The sequence below is a fragment of the Caretta caretta genome, chromosome 2 (assembly GCF_965140235.1).
Source record: "Caretta caretta isolate rCarCar2 chromosome 2, rCarCar1.hap1, whole genome shotgun sequence".
Classification (NCBI taxonomy): domain Eukaryota; kingdom Metazoa; phylum Chordata; order Testudines; family Cheloniidae; genus Caretta; species Caretta caretta.
The window spans coordinates 74,795,476-74,813,378 of record NC_134207.1 but is presented as its reverse complement, the minus strand read 5'-3'; the positions used below and the strand labels follow the sequence as shown (position 1 = coordinate 74,813,378).

The 17,903-nt window shown below is 46.5% G+C and overlaps 1 pseudogene; it reads right to left on the bottom strand.

Annotated features, from left to right (window-relative positions):
* Window positions 1-6,125, bottom strand: part of LOC125631056 (ethanolaminephosphotransferase 1-like) — an 86,447-nt pseudogene extending 80,322 nt beyond the window's left edge.
* Between the last annotated feature and the right edge of the window lie 11,778 nt (window positions 6,126-17,903).

Sequence of the window (17,903 nt, the reverse complement as noted above, 5' to 3'; positions counted from 1 at the left end):
AAGTACTCCTTTTCTTTTCAGGTAAAAAATGTAGTTAAAAAGATAGGAATTACAGCTGTTGGCTATGGAAAGCAAACTGACTAATGCATTAAATTGGAGTACATAGGCCAAGGCGGAGAGGTCATGTTTGATAGGATCAAACCTTATTGTGAACCTATTAACATAGAAGGGTGCTACTTCCATTCTTGGTTTGGTAATGGCAAGGTCACACCTAGCCATGTCAGGCAGCCAGAAGGATTCAAATGACAGACATTAATCTAAATGCAGGAGACAGAAACTCACTCACACTGAGCTAAAACTCTTATATGTTAAAGTTTGGAGGATCAGACCAGCACCTTGACTCCCTGAGAGAAACATACAACTCGAGAAATGTGAACACCATATTTTCTGATACTGTTTCTGTAACTTAAAGGATTTAGACCTATCTGGGTGAAACTAGGGAGCCTTAGACCTTCATATAATTTTTGTAATATTTATCTTTGATTTCCTGTTGATCTTTCAATTTTGTAACTTTGAGATATTTGACTGTTCTTGGGATAATTCACTACAGTTTGTTCCTGGAAACAAGCAGAAAACTTCTGACTTCTGGTGAGAGATGAAAAAGTGGTCAACGGTTTCTGACCTGTGGAGATTTAGTCCAATGTGATACCCCAACAGGGATTACCAAAAGGTCGACTCAGACTGGTAAATTACCTGGGGAAAGCTAGGGACCACAGTGATGAGAATAGGGAACCAAAGGTAACATTAGCATAACTGTTAGAATTATTAGATCAGTGGCTCTCAAACTTTTGTAGTGGTGACCCCTTTCACACAGTAAGCCTCTGAGGGTATGTCTACACTATGAAATTAGGTCGATTTTATAGAAGTCGATTTTTAGAAATTGATTTTATACAGTCGATTGTGTACGTCCCCACTAAGCGCATTAAATAGGCAGAGAGTGTCCTCAATACCATGGCTAGCATCGACTTACGAAGCGGTGCACTGTGGGTAGCTTTCCCGCAGTCTCCGCTGCCCGTTGGAATTCTGGGGTAAGCTCCCAATGCCTGATGGAGCAAAAACATTGTCAAGGGTGGTTTGGGATACATGTTGTCAGTCGCCCCTCCCTCCCTCCCTCCCTCCGTGAATGCAACAGCAGACAATCATTTCGTGCCTTTTTTCCTCGGTTACACGTGCAGCCGCCATACTACGGCAAGCATGGAGCTCGCTCAGCTCACCGCTGCTGTTGTGAGAATTGTAAACACCTCGCACATTATCCTGGAGTATGTGCAGAACCAGGCTAAGAAACGCCAGCACAAGGACGATCGTGATGAGGACATGGACACAGAAAGCACAGGCTGTGGCAACTGGGACATCATGGAGGCAGCTGGGCTGGTTGATACAGTGGAATGCTGATTCTGGGCCTGGCAAACAAGCACAGACTGGTGGGACCATATAGTCTTGCAGGTATTTAATGATTCACAGTGGCTGCGAAACTTTCGCATGGGTAAGGCCACTTTCCTTGAACTTTGTGAGTTGCTTTCCCCCACCCTGAAGTACAGATATACCAAGATGAGAGCTGCCCTGACAGATGAGAAGTGAATGGCAATAGCCCTGTGGAAGCTTGCAATGCCTGACTGCTACCGGTCAGCTGGGAATCAATTTGGAGTGGGCAAGTCTACTGTGGGGACTGCTGTGATCCAAGTAGCCAGTGCAATCACTGACGTTCTGTTATCAAGGGTAGTGACTCTGGGAAATGTGCAGGTCATACTGGATGGCTTTGCTGCAATGCACCTAACTGTGGTGGGGTGATAGATGGAACACATATCCCTATCTTGGCACCAGATCACCTAGCCAACCAGTATGTAAACTGCAAGGGGTACTTCTTAATGGTGCTGCAAGCACTGGTGGATCACAAGGGACGTTTCACAGACATCAACGTGGGATGGCCGGGAAAGGTGCATGACGCTTGCATCTTTAGGAATTCAGGGCTGTTTGAGCAGTAGCAAGAAGGGACTTACTTCCTAGACCAGAAAATTACTGTTGGGGATGTTGACATGCCAATAATTATCCTTGGGGACCCAGCCTACCCCTTGCTCCCATGGCTCATGAAACCATACATAGGCAGCCTGGACGGTAGTAAGGAGCAGTTCAACTATAGGCTGAGCAAGTGCAGAATGGTGGTAGAATGTGCCTTTGGACATTTAAAAGCTCGCTGGGGCTCTCTGCTGACTAGGTTAGACCTCAGCACAACCAACATTCCCATTGTTATTGCTGCTTGCTGTGTGCTCCATAATATCTGTGAGAGTAAGGGGGAGACATTTATGGAGGGTGGGAGGTTGAGGAAAATCGCCTGGCGGCCGATTTTGAGCAGCCAGACACCAGGGCGATTAGAATAGCACAGCTAGGCGCGCTGCGCATCAGAGAGGCTTTGAAAACCAGTTTCATGACTGGCCAGGCTATGGTGTGACAGCTGTGTGTGTTTCTCCTTGCTGCAAACCCACCCCCTTTGTTGATTTTAATTCCCTGTAAGCCAACCACCCTCCCCCCTTCGATCACAGCTGGCAAAGGAAATAAAGTCAGTAGTGTTTTGAAACCATGCATTCTTTCTTTATTAATTAAAAAAAAAGTGAGATAACTGACAAGGTAGTCCAGGTGGGGTGGGGTGGGGTGCAGGAGGAGGGAAGGACAAGGCCACATTGCTTAGTGAAGCCACACTACAAATCAAAACCGTTTGAATGACAGCCTTCTGTTGCTTCGGCCATCCTCTGGAGCCTCACACCCCGCATTCTTGGGCATCTGGGTGAGGAGGATATGGAACTTGGGGAGGAGGGCATGTGATTATACAATGGATGCAGTGGGGGTCTGTGCTCTTGTTGGCTTTCCTGCAGCTCCAACAGATGCTTCATCATGTCTGTTTGCTCCCCCATTAGCCTCAGCATCGCCTCCTGCCTCTGCTCTTCGTGTTCACTTAATGCTTTCCTGGCCTCTGCCACTGAATGCCTCTATGCATTCAGCTGTGCCCTATCAGTGTGGGAGGACTGCATGAGCTCGGAAAATATGTCATCACCAGTGCGGTGTTTTTTTTGCCTTCTAATCTGTGATAATTTCAGGGACAGAGATGATCGGGGGAGCATAGAAACATTTACACCTTCAGGGGGATAAAAAAGGGAGAGTAAAATTTAAGATGATACATTTCTGAGAACAAAAGGGAGACTCTTTCACAGTGAATCAAGCAATTCACAGCAGACAGCACATGTGCTTTAGGTACAAGGTCGCATTTTGCCTTTTATATTGAGCGCCTGCTGATATGGTGACACATCACACATGACTGGGCAACAGAATTCAGTTTCCAGGCAGCCATGGTAAGCCTTTTGGTATGCAGGGCTGGCTTCTTCCGCCTTCAAAACATGTGGGAATGGTTTCAAACTGCAGCGCCATCCTTTCCCATAGCAAGCAATGCCGGTTGGGTTTCACATTTAAAAGGAGGGGCTATGGTTTTCGGGTGGATGTGCAGCACACACCTCCCCGCACCCCACAGCATGGCTATTCTCTGGGATGATCCCTTTTAGCCAAGCACAAACAACCCAGCATGAATGGGGTCCTTTTATTGTTCCCTTACAAAAATTCCCCTATTTCAACCAGGTGACCATGAATGATATCATTCTCCTGAGGCTAACACAGAAAGATAAAGACCGAATGTTGCTTGAATGCGATCAAAACCCAGGACCATTCGCTGCCATGCTTTGTGCTGCAATGATTCCAGATTCTACTTGCTACTGGCTTGGCATTAAAGTGTCCTACCGTGGAGGATGAAATAAGGCAGTCCTCCCCAGAAACCTTCTGCAAAGGCTTTCAGAGTACCTTCAGGACAGCTTCATGGAGATGTCTCTGGAGGATTCCTGCTCCATCCCCAGACATGTGAACAGACTTTTCCAGTAGCTGTACTGGCCGCGAATGCATCCCAAGTCTTCAGGGCCAAATCAAACATTAAACACTATTGTTTTTAAACCCTATACTGTAGTTACAAATGTGCACCCACCAGAGGTCCCTTCTCCGGCTTCAGGGTCGGGGATCCCACCTTGGGAGGGTATTGGCTCCAGGGTGATGAAAAGGTCCTGGCTGCTGGGGAGAACGGATTCACCGCTTGCCTGCTGCTCATTCTCCTCCTCCTCCTCCTCCTCTTCCTCATCGACAAAATCCTCCTCCCTGTTGCGTGACACTCCCCCCTTGCAGTGTCCAGGGACGCTGGTGGGGTAGTGGTGGCCCCCCCCCTAGAATGCCATGCAGCTGACCATAGAAGTGGCATGTATGGAGCTCTGACCCAGAGCAACTGTTTGCCTCCTTTGTCTTTTGGTAGGCTTGCCTGAGATACCTTAACTTTCATGCAGCACTGCTGTGTGTCCCTGTTGTAGCCTCTCCACCATGCCCTGTGCGATTTTGGCATATATATATTAGCATTTCTTCTTTTTGATCGGAGTTCGGCCTGCACAGTTTCTTCTCCCCATACAGCAATCAGATCCAGTGTCTCCCGTTCGCTCCATGCTGGAGCTCGTTTGCGATTCTGGTGGGACTGCATGGTCACCTGTGCTGCTGAGCTCGCCCGCTTGACCAAACAGGAAATGAAATTCAAAAGTTCCAGGAGCTTTTCCTGTGTATCTGGCTAGTGGATCGGAGTTGAAAGTGCTGTCCAGAGCAGTCACATTGCAGCACTCTGGGATAGCTCCCGGAGGCCAATACCATCGATTTGCTTCCGCACTAGCCCAAATTCGATCCAGCAAGGTCAATTTTAGCGCTACTTCGCTCGCCGGGGAGGAGTACAGAAGTTGATTTTAAGAGCCCTTTAGGTCGACGGAACAATTTTAAGAGCCCTTTAGGTCGACGGAATGGGGTGGCTTGTGTAGACGCATTCATTATAAAATTGACCTAACGTGGCTAAATTTGACCTAACCCTGTAGTGTAGACCAGGGGCTAAGTAATTCCCTCCACTGCAGGAACTGAGTGAAATTCTGTATTATGCAGGACAGACTAGATCATCATAGTGATGCCTTCCAGCTTTAAAAATAATGGTTAATCTACATAAACATGTTTTTGATTTTTTGTTTTAAACAAGCGTGATGATAATAATATTCACCTGGGGCCATTTCAATTCCTCATTAGTATTCAGTTCCAACCCCCCTTGCTGACCTTCACAGTTAGTTCAGTCAACAATTCTGCTGATATATTTTATTTTAAATAAACATTATAATACACTGATTTACACACAAACATCTTAACATAATTTTATCCAATGCATGTCAACTTTCTCAAACTCAAAAAAACAAAATCTAAAAGGGATCCTTAAAACTTTGCAATAGCTAAATGATCACTGAAGTAAGAAAAAGAGGTCTGTTGTTTTGCCAGTGTGGAAAAGCATTCATTTGTTTTTTCTTTAACCGGAAATCAAGCTTTGAGCCTAGACAACTAGGAGAACCTGAAAAAGAATATAATATGCCACTTGACTCACATTCACATACATTCAACCTTCCCTAGTTTGGTCTTTCCTCACTGACCTCTGCCAGCAGCATGGGGACACCCAAACACTGTGTAAAGTATCAGCCATGTTAGTCTGTATCCACAAAAACAACAAGGAGTCCGGTGGCACCTTAAAGACTAACAGATTTATTTGGGCATAAGCTTTCGTGGTAAAAACCCCACTTCTTCAGATGCAAGTAATAATTGTATTTGATGTGGTAAAAAACAATCCAATCAACCCACACGCTGGGATGTAAAATGAAAGTACCAGGTAGCTAGGGCCCCTTCAGGAGTTGGGAGAAGAAATATCACAGAGTGAAGAGCCAAGTAACATGCTAGGAGAAAGAAGCATATTGTTCCCAGGGTCCCACCCCCAACCTTGTACATCACACGCCCCTGCAGGGCCAGGGCAGGCAGCACCGCATGAGGAGGCAGCTGAGTACCAGTGGTGACTTTCCTTCTCATTCCTGCCCTGGGGCTCCTGAGGCTGCTGACTTCAAAGTGACCAGAACTTGGCCATGGGTCTCATTTCTGGGGGCCAGGGGCAGGAAAGACACCGCACATACCCACAGACTCGCACGGAAGCCAACACCCCCGCAACTTTTCGGTTCCCGTAGTTCCCAATCCCCGGCCATCCCCGGGATCAAGAAAACACCCAGGGGCTGCAGCAGCTTTGGGTGGGGGCGGGGGAACTAAACAGTGTATTTTCTGCACCCGACGCTTGCTTTCTCCCTCGCCCAGGAAGTCCAAGGAGGAGGGGGCCAAACTCGGGAGGGACGCGTGGGATTTCCTTCTCCGGCCAGCGTTAGCTGGTATCGGCGGAAGCCGGCCCGCTGCTAGGCAGTGACATACTGGGGCTGTCACATGGTGCCGTATCCGCGCGCCTGGGTGCAGCCCCGGTGCTGGGTGCCGCTGCTGGCGCTCGAGGCAGAGTTTGAGGTGGCGAGGCAGCCGGAGCGCTTGGAGAAAGGGGAGGGTGGGAGAAGAGCTGCTGGCAGTCGGGGAGCATGTGTCAGTCTCAGCCTGGTCCCGCGCTTGCCCGCAGCTCCTCTGCTAGGCGGCACCAAGCATGGGCACTGCCTGGGGAGGGAGGCATTGCCTGGAGGCTCCGGCTCAGTGAGAAGAGGCGACGGGGCCACTAGTCCCTTGTTACAATCAAAGGCTTCGTTTACACAGCACTGCGGAATACAGATACAAGATCTTGTGACACGCTCTGCATAGACCTGTTTCAGAGTAGCAGCCCTGTTAGTCTGTATCCGCAAAAAAACCAGGAGACTAACAAATTTATTAGAGCATAAGCTTTTGTGGGCTACAGCCCACTTCATCGGATGCATTGAATGGAACATATAGTAAGAAGATATATACATACATACAGGGAAGGTGGAATTTGCCATACAAACTGTAAGAGGCTAATTAATTAAGATGAGCTATTATCAGCAGGAGAAAAAAAAACCACTTTTGTAGTGATAATCAAGATGGCCCATTTAGACAGTTGACAAGAAGATGTGAGGATACTTAACATGTGGAAATAAATTCAATATGTGTAGACCTGGCGGCTCTAGAACACTGGAGAGTGTGACTACATTGAGTTTGTTGCCACTGAGGCAATGGCCAACATTCCCTGGAGGCACTGTTATTGATGAGACAACTGGAGAAAAGGGAACACACAAAGTTAGGCTGGAAGCAGCTCAGCTACATGGACAGAGCAGTGCAAAGGGTTTAATAAAGTTTCACTTCTTCCATTTAACCGGCAGTCAGCTTCACCCTTTGTGAACAAAACATTTAGCATGTAGAGAACACAGGGACTCCACAGCCATCACATAGACTGCAAATGCAGGAAGACCAGGGCATGTAACTTGTCTGTGGGGACAGTTTGAGGGTTCACCCCTACCAATGGATCAGGCCCATTCCTCTACAAGAAGCATTGTGGGTTAAGACATGCTCTGCAGGGATCCAACCCTCTCATGGGTACCCCAAATGATCAGAAGTACGGGAGTGACAAGAACATATGGGCACATGAAGTCTGTTCATATATACCCCTCCTATGGGATCAATGGGAGGAAACTGGTACAGTGAATTAGAGGTATTGGGGGCATGCCTGGATGTCTGTAGGGTAACGCTGTGCCCATTCTAGAAAGAGGGAGATGTGAAAGCTTGCAATTGTTATGTATTAATCTGTGAATACTGATATGTATTAAAGGTAAGAATACTGTAAGCAACCCAGTCAGCTAGATAAAGTTACTGTACTGTATTACTATGGAGGGTTATTAGAATTTTTTGAATGATTGTTTGATCTTACTTAAGGGGAGCCACGAGAAGAACAAACAGGAAAGCAACAAGAGATCTAGCTAAGGCTATCCCAACATACATTTGAAAGACAATGGGTCAAGCTGTTAGCTTCAAGAATCCTGTCTCTGGTCTCTCATAAGTTGCAAGCTTTATGTTGCCAAAGCTGGGAGGCTAGAGATCAAAAGAATACTAAAGCATTAAAAAGCTTCTCTCCAGGGGAGAAAAAGGGATCACTTGTAAGCAGCTGCCTAGGGAGACAGGCTGACTCAGAGAAACTTTGACTTTTAAAACACTTTTAATTAAATCAGTACTGAAATGCAGTAAAACCAAGAACATAAATTACAAATTCAAAAATAATTGCCTGTCACCAACAGTAAGGTGCATTTCCAATATTCTACCACTGAATAAATTGATCCAAATTGCTTATAAGTGTATGCTAGCTAAACTCCAAAAGAAGGTGTAAAACCAATAAAAAGCTAAAAACACACAAAGAACTTTGGCAACTCCAGTACTAAATACAGTAATTTACATTGTCTACTTTTTAAAATGGCCCTCTTTGCTTGACCCAAAGTAAAGTTTGCCAGGCATACCACAGATCTATTTGTGAACTTATACGTAACAGTAAAAATAAATTCAGTAAGGAAAAAATATTGAGACAATAACCAAAAAATACACTAAAGTAAAACAAATAATGGCTGTAACCTGGGACAGGTAAGAAACATGTGAAAACCAGTCTCCTCCGTGTCACAAAAAGGACATGACACGGACACCTCCACAGTCAGTGGATGAATAAACACATTTGTGACAACAGCCCCATGAAGAATTCTCCATTGGAGATCAACCATCCTCTTTGCAGTCAGAGGCTTGTATACAGCTCGCCAGGCTGGATGGATGGAGTCCATCACCAAAAGCTGTCTTCTCCATACCATATTGGGATAATCAACAAGCGTTTGAAAATGATGAATCTTTACCAAAAGCATATGCAATGACACATGGCCTAGGCTATGAAAAATAAATTCAGAAGACCCCCCCCGCCCTCCCTCCTCAAGGCAAGCAAGTTGCCAGACTTGTTAACATCCCAGTCCACAGCAGGAACAACAAGCAAGAAAACAGAACCATTAGTATAATCAGGAATGGCTCACTGAAGGAGGCAAATGCCAAGACTGGAAATACTGCCCCTAGGAAGGGCTCATTCCACCTCTGATTTAAAAACAAAAAGAGACAATACCAGTAAACAGAATGAAAACCAAGCTTGACAGCCAAGATAGCTGCTGAGACTCAAGTAAAATTAGTAAAATCAATTAAATGAACCAGTTTTGTTATACCTGCTGCAATAAGGGAAAAGAAAAGACTCCTAGAAACAAGAGTAGGAATCCTGGTGGCAGGATTATAAACAACAGGTTCAGGAAGCAGCCCTGGGAACTCCAGCCACCTATCCTGCAGTCTCGGCTCGAAAGATCTCCAAGTGTTAAAAAGGCTTTAATAAAACCAGGTAACACCTCAAAACTGAGGCACCCAGGTTCCAATAAAAAAAGTTTCTGATCAAAACCCAAACCCCCTACCCTCTGAAGAAAAGCAAAGGCCAATGGCTTCCAAGGAACAGACTCATCCCCAAAGAACTGCTACAGAGACAGTAACTGAAAAGTTGCAACTCTAGTCAAAGGATCAATGAGACTTTGACCCCCTTCCACAATGGGCAGATACAAAATATTCTGCCTCAGACTTCCAAGAAAAAGTCCAAATGAACCTTCTGATCTTTTTCGGAAAAGAGTGGAGGAGGATCCAACATAATATACTTATGCTACAGCATAGAGGCAGTTACTTTACAACAAAAACAGATTAAGTTCAGGAAACCAATTTCCCCAATTTAGTCTCAGCCAGAAACCTATCCTTGGTGTCCAGGATATTTCCCCCCTCCAGATGTTCAGGGCCCAAAGAATCTGTGAGTTTGTCATCCCACGTCAGAGTCACTACTGACCTCAAGGGGGGGGAACCTCAGAGAGACTAGAGGGAGGGGGCAAAACTAATACCAGAGAATTCTCTATGCCCCCAACCATGGAACCACCCCCAGCAACCCCCTCAACAGCGTGCTTCCCAACTGCACTAACCAAACTAGCCCAATTCATAGCACCCTCAGAAACTGGAACTGCCTCCTCCTTCACTGGCCTTTTTTGCTTTGGGGCTTTGCCAAAAAGCCAGAATCCTCAGTTAAGGAAGATCACAGATTCCATAGCAACAGGCTCAGCCTCTATTTTTCAGTCAGACTCAGGCCAAGAGGCCACTGAGTCAGGAGCCACAGAACCAGTAATGTCATCTCCCCCAGATTGTAAAGGAGGGCACTAACCCCCCAGAACCAACATCCCTAGAGACACCCAGAGCCTGTTGGGACACAGGCTCTGCCACAGCCACCCCACCCTGTGCTTTACTCTCGGAAACCCCCACATTCCCAGGCACAGGGTCACCATTCTTAGGGGAAGCCTGTTGTCTCTTCTTAGGGCACTGATTAACTCCCATAATGAAAACTGGCTTGGATCCCTGCAGAGCATGTCTTAACCCCACAATGCTTCTTGTAGAGGAATAGGCCTGATCCATTGGTAGGGGTGAACCCTCAAACTGCCCCCACAACCAAGTTACATTCCCTGGTCCTCCTGCATTTGCAGTCTATGTGATGGCTGTGGAGTCCCTGTGTTCTCTACATGCTAAATGTTTTGTTCACAAAGAGTGAAGCTGACTGCGGGTTAAGTTGAAGAAATGAAACTTTATTAAACCCTTTGCACTGCTCTGTCCATGTGGCTGAGCTGCTTCTAGCCTAATTTTGTGCGTTCCCTTTTCTCCAGTTGTCCCATCAATAACAGTGCCTCCAGGGAATATTGGCCCTCTGAATCTAGTTCCACTGCTCATGATACATTTAGGAGAGCAGCACTTCCTCCCCCACCGGCCTTATATCCATTTACATTTTCACAGATTATAATACAATTATAGATAGAGGGAGACCTTGTGATGGGACATTCATCCCACATTGGCAGGGAAGGGGTTAATAGGGCCCTAGGGAGTCTGTGCAAGAAGCAGCCAATAGGAGACAGACTGCAAGGAGCAGCCAATCAGGGCCCAGTGGACTCACATAAAAGGAACTGCAGGGCTAGCATCATTTAGTCTTTGCTAGGAGCCTGAGAAGAGAAGACTGTGTCCTGAGTAGACTACAGCCCTGTAGCACCTTGGACAGAGCAGTGCAGGCAGGGAGTAGAGAAGGAGCTCCAGATGGGGTGCCGTGACTGTGGGGAAGTGGTGCAGGGAAATGCAGTGGTGGTCAAGTCAAAGGACTGTAGTAGATTACTGTGGTTCAGAGAGTCTCTGGTCTGGGACCCAGAGCAGTGGGCAGGCCTAGGTTTGCCTCTGGTGAAGTGGCTGCACAGTTGATTGTAGATTACCTGGAAGGGGGGAGCAGAGATGGAGATGGTGCCAGAGGGCTATGTCATGAAAAGGATGCCACAGTCCTTGGAGTAATGTGAGAGGATGTGACAGCAGTGAGGCACCATCAGGAGAGGGTGTACTGACCTGTGGAGCTAATCCCCAAGATGGCCAGCAGGAGGTGCTAGTGGGGTGAGTGGAGCCCCATCACAGACCTTCCCCCTACTCCTAGCTGCTGCTTGCTTTATATTCCCCTAAGCAGTGGCTTAACACTTACTTTAGGCTTGTCCAACTCCCTGGCAGGCATTGTGTAGTTGGCAGTATCCCTTAGCAGCCTGAGTGTCCCATCTCCCTGTGGAGTTTGGATTCATACCACTTTCATCTGTGCCTTGGTTTCCCCCACTTCCATGTGGAGTTCTGGACGCTACCATGCTTAACACTGGCTCTGTTATCTGGTTGAAAGATGTCTGTGAGCTAGGCCCCTTGGCTATGGGGCTGGCCTCTAGTGGATTTACACCTGAGCTCTCTGGGCTCCACCCTGCAGTAACTCTTCCAAATACATCAAAAAGTAATATCCTCCAGTATCCTATTTTCAGGCTCCCAGAACCTTCTTTGGGGTCTCTAATGACATGGGCCACAGGCAGAGTGATGAAGATTCATGGTAGGAACCTTCACACAGGGGCCTGTCTGTCAGCACCTGTTCTGGGTACAACATGCAGGTTCTAAGGTGTGACCAGTGCTGGTGTTCCACCACACTGTAAATATCTCCCCATTGATTCTCACTTCCAATTGCCATTGGGGATCTGGCTGTATTTGACTCTCAAGGATGCAGCAGGACATATAAACCGCAGGACATATAAACAGATGGCTGTGGTGTGAATTCAGTTGCATTCATACTGTACTCCCATGGTTAGCCTGTTGCACCGGTGGGCCAGTGTCCCAGCGCCTATTGGGCCAGGCTGCAATAAAGTAATACATGCTGACTCAGCATCAGTGCCTGAGCCTTGGGTAGACAGCCCATTTGTGTCCAGCTCCCTGGCAGTGATGATAACTCAGATCTTTGGGGTCCTTACCAATGTGTTGATTTGGGGGTGCTGCACCTCCCTCTTCCCTAGCTTGATATTATCCAGTCCCCAATTCTGGGGAATCCCACATATTCCCCCTCCTATAACCCATGCTTGGGCCAGTCAACCTTGGTTTTTTCTCAGAACCAACCTAATTAGCCACAAACTCATCAATCTGCTCACAGTACACAGGTCTTCTTGCTTCTGAGCCCTCACCCGCAACCTCAGGTCATATGAACACAAATCATAAAATTATTCTAACCCAAACATTTCATACAATTGATCCACGGTACTGTTTCTTTACCTCTGCAAATGGGGAAAAGGATAATCTATCTGTCTTGTCACCTCCATATAAGTTACACCTTGATGCTTTTGAACCCACCTGAAATTTTTCCCCGTAAGCCTCAGGGGGTCACTTCAGACTTTAAGGAGTTTAGTTGTCTTAAATTTTCATAGTTCACAATTTCTATTCCGTCCGTTTGGCTTTAGGCAGCAAGGCCCTTTGTACCACCAATGGAGTCGGAATCTGATCCTCTCTGATGGGGACCTGGTGCAAATCACAAGCTTTTCCAAAGCTTGTTAGATAGGAAGAGGGACAGACACTTATCAATTTAGCATCTATGCCCCACACAGAATTGGCTTCTTGTGGTTTATCCCCACCTACTGATTCATCAGGCCTCTGTTCCCTAGCTCATGCTGCCTCTCTGTTTTGTGCTGTTGCTTGTCCTCCTCCTCCTGTCCTTGTTGGCATAGCGTGTTCCTCTCCTCCTGTTTAGGTTGGCGTTTATTTGTCCTGGTCAGCACGTCATTTCTCCTTCAGCCCTAGACTCCTTTTTTCCAGCTGCAGTTCTTCCTCTCAGTCTTCCTCAATTTACAGCTTATGTCACTCTAAAGCCTAGCTAAGGGATCCTGGTTGAGGTTAAGCTTGACCTTTGTCCCCACTGCTACAACACACTCTGGTGGTCCTTGGCAGGGGAAGAATGGAGGACCCTGGCATAAGTGGAGAAAGAGGAGTGCACAGACCCCCTAGCATATGGAGCAGAATGAGGGATCCTGGCATGGGGAGAAAATGGGAGAGGCACAGAGAATTGCTGGCAGTGGGACCATGGGGGACCCTGGTGTGGGGGCCATTGAGGGAAGGGACTTATGGGGGTGTGCACAGAGCCCCTGTCATGGAGGGTATAATGTGGGGCACAAAGATGCGTCTGGCAGGAGGGGATATGGGGGATCATGGTACAGAGGGAAATGAGTGAGGCACCCAAAGGCCCTGGCAGGGTTGGTTTGCAATGAGTCCCTGAAATAAAGGGGAACGGGAGAGTGGTACACAGGGTGGGGAACAATGGAGGAATGCAAGGACCCCTTGTGCGCAATAAACTCAGTCTAAAAAATCAACAAGCATGTGATTCCCTCCACTGTTAGCACTGAATACAAAGGAAAAAGCAAATATGAAAATGTCAGCCACCATAAAAACGTGCAGAGCCTGGCAATACTGTGTGATTCCTAGATTGTACTAGTGTGGTATGCACTGGAAAGTCCTCTGTGCTGTACAAAGCTACCCTCTGCTGGCCAGACCAGGAGCAGCATGGGGTTGTCTTGCATAAACAGTAGCTCTATGACTTAAATAGAGAAAGTGGAGCAGTTCCAAAGACACATAATTAATATGTAGCTCCATTCAAATACTATTTTGGTTTAAAAAAGAAAAGCAGACATTAAAATGTTCTTCTGATGAAGGTATAAATATTAATGCAGCTTATCAAAATCTGGCACTTTGTATATTGCCCATGTCCACAACCAGTTTCAATTCTTCAGAGCCAGCTACTATATCTTCAAGCTATCCCATTAAGTTTATTGTGGTGGTGGCATGACATTTATGGTGTCAAACCTTCATAGTTCTCATCCTTTGATCACCTAACTTTGCATGTTACTCCCCCAAACACTTCAAAAAGTTACTAATCGCCCAGCATGTAAAAAATCGTTACTAATCTATTCCGTAATTGTTGTTCTTTGAGATGTGTTCCACATCTGCATTCCACTCTTAGTGTGCACTCGCCCCGAGCACAGTTGTTGGAAATTTCACTGGTACCTGTCAGGGGAGCTTGAGCACCCTCAACTGCCATGCGCTTCTGCGTGCAGGTATATGGGCGAGGCTGCCCCCAACCCTCCTCAGCTCCTTCTTGCAGGAATATTGTGATGTAGAGGGGTAGGAGGGTGGGTTGTGGAATGGACATGTGCAACACATCTTGAAAAACAACAGTTACAGAACAGGTTAGTAACCTTTTTTTTTTCTTCTTTGAGCGATTGCACATGTGCATTCCAGTCTTGGTGACCCACAAGTGATGAAATCAGGACATGGGATCGGAGTCTATCTGAACAAGGACTGAAGCACAACTTGCCCAAATCTGGCATCGTCGCTAGCATTCTGAGTAATGGTATAATGGGAAGCAAATGTGTGCACTGAAGACCAAGCTGACACCCCACAAATGTCTAGGACAGGAACTTGAGCCAGGAAAGCTGTCACTCCGCTTGGTAGAGTAACATTAAACAAATTGTAGCACAAGTGAATACAGGAGGCTATCCAAGATGATATTCTCTGAGAAGAAACTAGGCTGTCTGTGACTGCTATGAACAGCTGGGAAGATAAACAGAACTGCTTGGACCTGTCAAGGTAGAACATCAATGCTCCCCTGACATCCAGTGTGTGCTGCCTTTCCTCATCTTTATTTGAATGTGGCTTCGGAAAGAATGAAGGTAGATATATCGCTTGGTTGATATGGAAGTTAGATACCACTTTTGAGACAAACTTTAGATGAGGATGCAGGTAAAGAGTGTGTTTAAAGAAAACTATAAAGTGGGGGAGGGCCAGACATCAGTGCCCACAGTTCACCCACCCACCCTCCTTGTAGAAGTGATGGCCACCAAAAATGCTACCTTAATTGAAAGATGTAGTAGGTGCAGGTTGCTAAAGGTTCAAAAGGAGGCCCCGTAAGCTCTGACAATATCAAGTTTAGGTCCCATGGGGGAACAGGATCTTGTGTGTGAGACTACCACCTTTCCAGGCCGGTCAAAAAAGATTTGACATCTTGTTTGATGATCGCTGTCTTTTCTGTCTGGAAGTCAAAACAGCTGCTAAGTGGACTTTGACAGAACTTATGGTCCATATTTGTTGTTTTTGGTATAACAGCCCGAGATATGCTAGATCAAAGAATGTAGTGACATGACTCAAGACTGAGACCAGATAGAGGAATGTTTCCACTTACAGAGATAAGTAGCTCTAGTAGATGGCATCTTTCTATTTAACAGTATATCCTGAATCTCTTTTGAGCAAAACTTCTTTTTCGAGTCTAACCATGGAGCATCCAGGCTGTTAAATGGAAAGCCTACAGGTTTGGGTGCAGAAGGTGCAAAATTAGGTTTGGGTCCAGTGGAAGTGATATTGGCGCTTTCACTGAAAGGGACAGGAGAGTGGAGAACCAGTGCTGCCAAGGTCAAGCTGGGGCTATGAGTATGATTTGGATATGGTCCAGTCTGATTTTTAACAGTACTCTATGAAGAAGTGGGATTGCTGGGAAAGCATACACGAGGTTGCCCATCCAGCGAAACAGGGAAGCTTCTGTGAGGGAACCCTGACCATGTAGGAAACACCACTGCTGGGACTTTGTTGGATCTTGTTGTGAACAGGTCCACCTGGGGAGTCCCCCAGAGCTGGAAAATTAACCTGGCTACATCTGGACAGGGACCACTCGTGCTGACTTGTAAACAACCTGCTTAAGTGATCTGCACCACTAGAAGGTAAGAGGCTTTGAGATAGATCGAACTGGCTGTGCAAAAATCCCAAAGGAATTTCCATCCCCAATAACTTCAGAGTTGTTTTGGAATCTTTTATGAAGTTTATAATCCATCTGTGCTAAAAAGAGGGATGACCTTTAAAATGACAGGTCTTGAATAATTTTCTCTATTTGGGGCAAACCCAAAGTCTGCAGCCATGAGCACTTGTGTATGGTGACAGCAGAGGCCATGGTCCTAACAGCCGAGTCAGCCATGTCCAAACCAGCCTGAAAAGAAGTTCTTGCCACTAAATTCCCTTCCTATACCAGTGAAAGGAACTCCTGTTTAGTGTCCTCAGGCAGCTTATCCTTAAATTCCAGAATGGAGTCTCAGATGTTAAAATCCTATTGTCCTAATAAAGCCTGCTGGTTGGCGATTCTAAACTGTAATTCCACCGTAGAATTAAACGTTTCTACCAAACAAGTCAAGATTTTAGTATCCTTCCACTTGAGTAGCTGCTTGCTGCCCCAGGTATTCCCGCTCATGGGCATTCTGTCTGAAGACAAGTGATCCTGGGGATGGGGTATAAAAATGGTCGAAGCCTTGGTAAAGTACTTAACATCTACACTCCATTTATTTTGATGTGGAAAGGGGCAAGGAGGGACTTTGCCATTGACTCTCTCTAAATCAGATCCCTGCCTCATTAATCAGAAGAGCCACACAAGACAGACAAGCTGTGGAGAGGATGTCAATAAGATGATAAGATTCCCTAACTTCCTTTACTTGGATGTCCTGGTGAGCTCTGAGTCAACAGATGAGAGTAAAGATGCTCTGGAGGAAACTGCTTCATCTGGACACTGCTCAAATATTACCTTGCAATATGGGATACAAATTTATAAGTGTGAGTTGTTGTATGCATTAATCTCAAGCATTCAATAAAATCTAAACACATTCTTATTATTCTAGTACCTATTTTAACAATACTAACACACAGGTGAGCCAGACTGATCCCAGACATGTATTTGTCAATGCCCAATAGAGATGTGGGGACTTTGGCATGAGTTGGCACTTGGTCTGCCAGCATCATAGCAGGATCAGGAGGGGCTCAACGAGATGACTCTGCCCCCCCCCCCATCTAGATGAAGAAACCAAATGTGAACGGTTTGGAGAGGTTCTGGAAACAGGGGGAATCCTCCACAGTTCCTGTAAGGGTACTAGACCCCAACGTCTTCCATGCCAGTGTAGGCTGCAGGATCTTGCAAGTACTGTAAGTGGTAAAGTCTAGGAGGGACAAGCACTGTGGCTGGGAGACATAATAACCAGTCAGAAGAAGAAGAATCACCTTCTCCTGATCACAGAGGGGCCGTCCCTGTCAGTGCTGGAGACTGGTGCCGAGAGAACATTAAGAGAAACCAATTCACTGATGGTTTTCCTCTGGATGGTACTGACCGGTGAGAACTCTGGGACATGGGAAATTGAGAAGGTATTGGGTGCTGCACTGGAGGCTGGTGCCGTGTTTTTTCACCACTACAGTAGGAGCAATCTCCTGCACCACTGGAGACAATGGCACCAATTAACTCAAGTCCCTTGCTGCTGCATATGCCTCTGGAATATTTTCACTAGTGTGTGAGAGATGAAGACAGTGCTGCAGATGATGAAGGCACCACTTTGGGCTTGCAGGCTTGACTTCTCCTTGCCCTGGCACTGGAGTCAATGGTGCCATATTAGCCAATGAGTGAATGGAGGAGTGCTTTGATTTTTTTGCATGCACACTTCTAGACCCTTGAGTTCTTGCTTAGCATCTTGGGGACCAGTGATCTGCCTCTCCCTGAAGTGTTGTCGTAAGCCTTGTTTCTTCCTGGGTGCTGGGGAGGAACAATGGTGCTG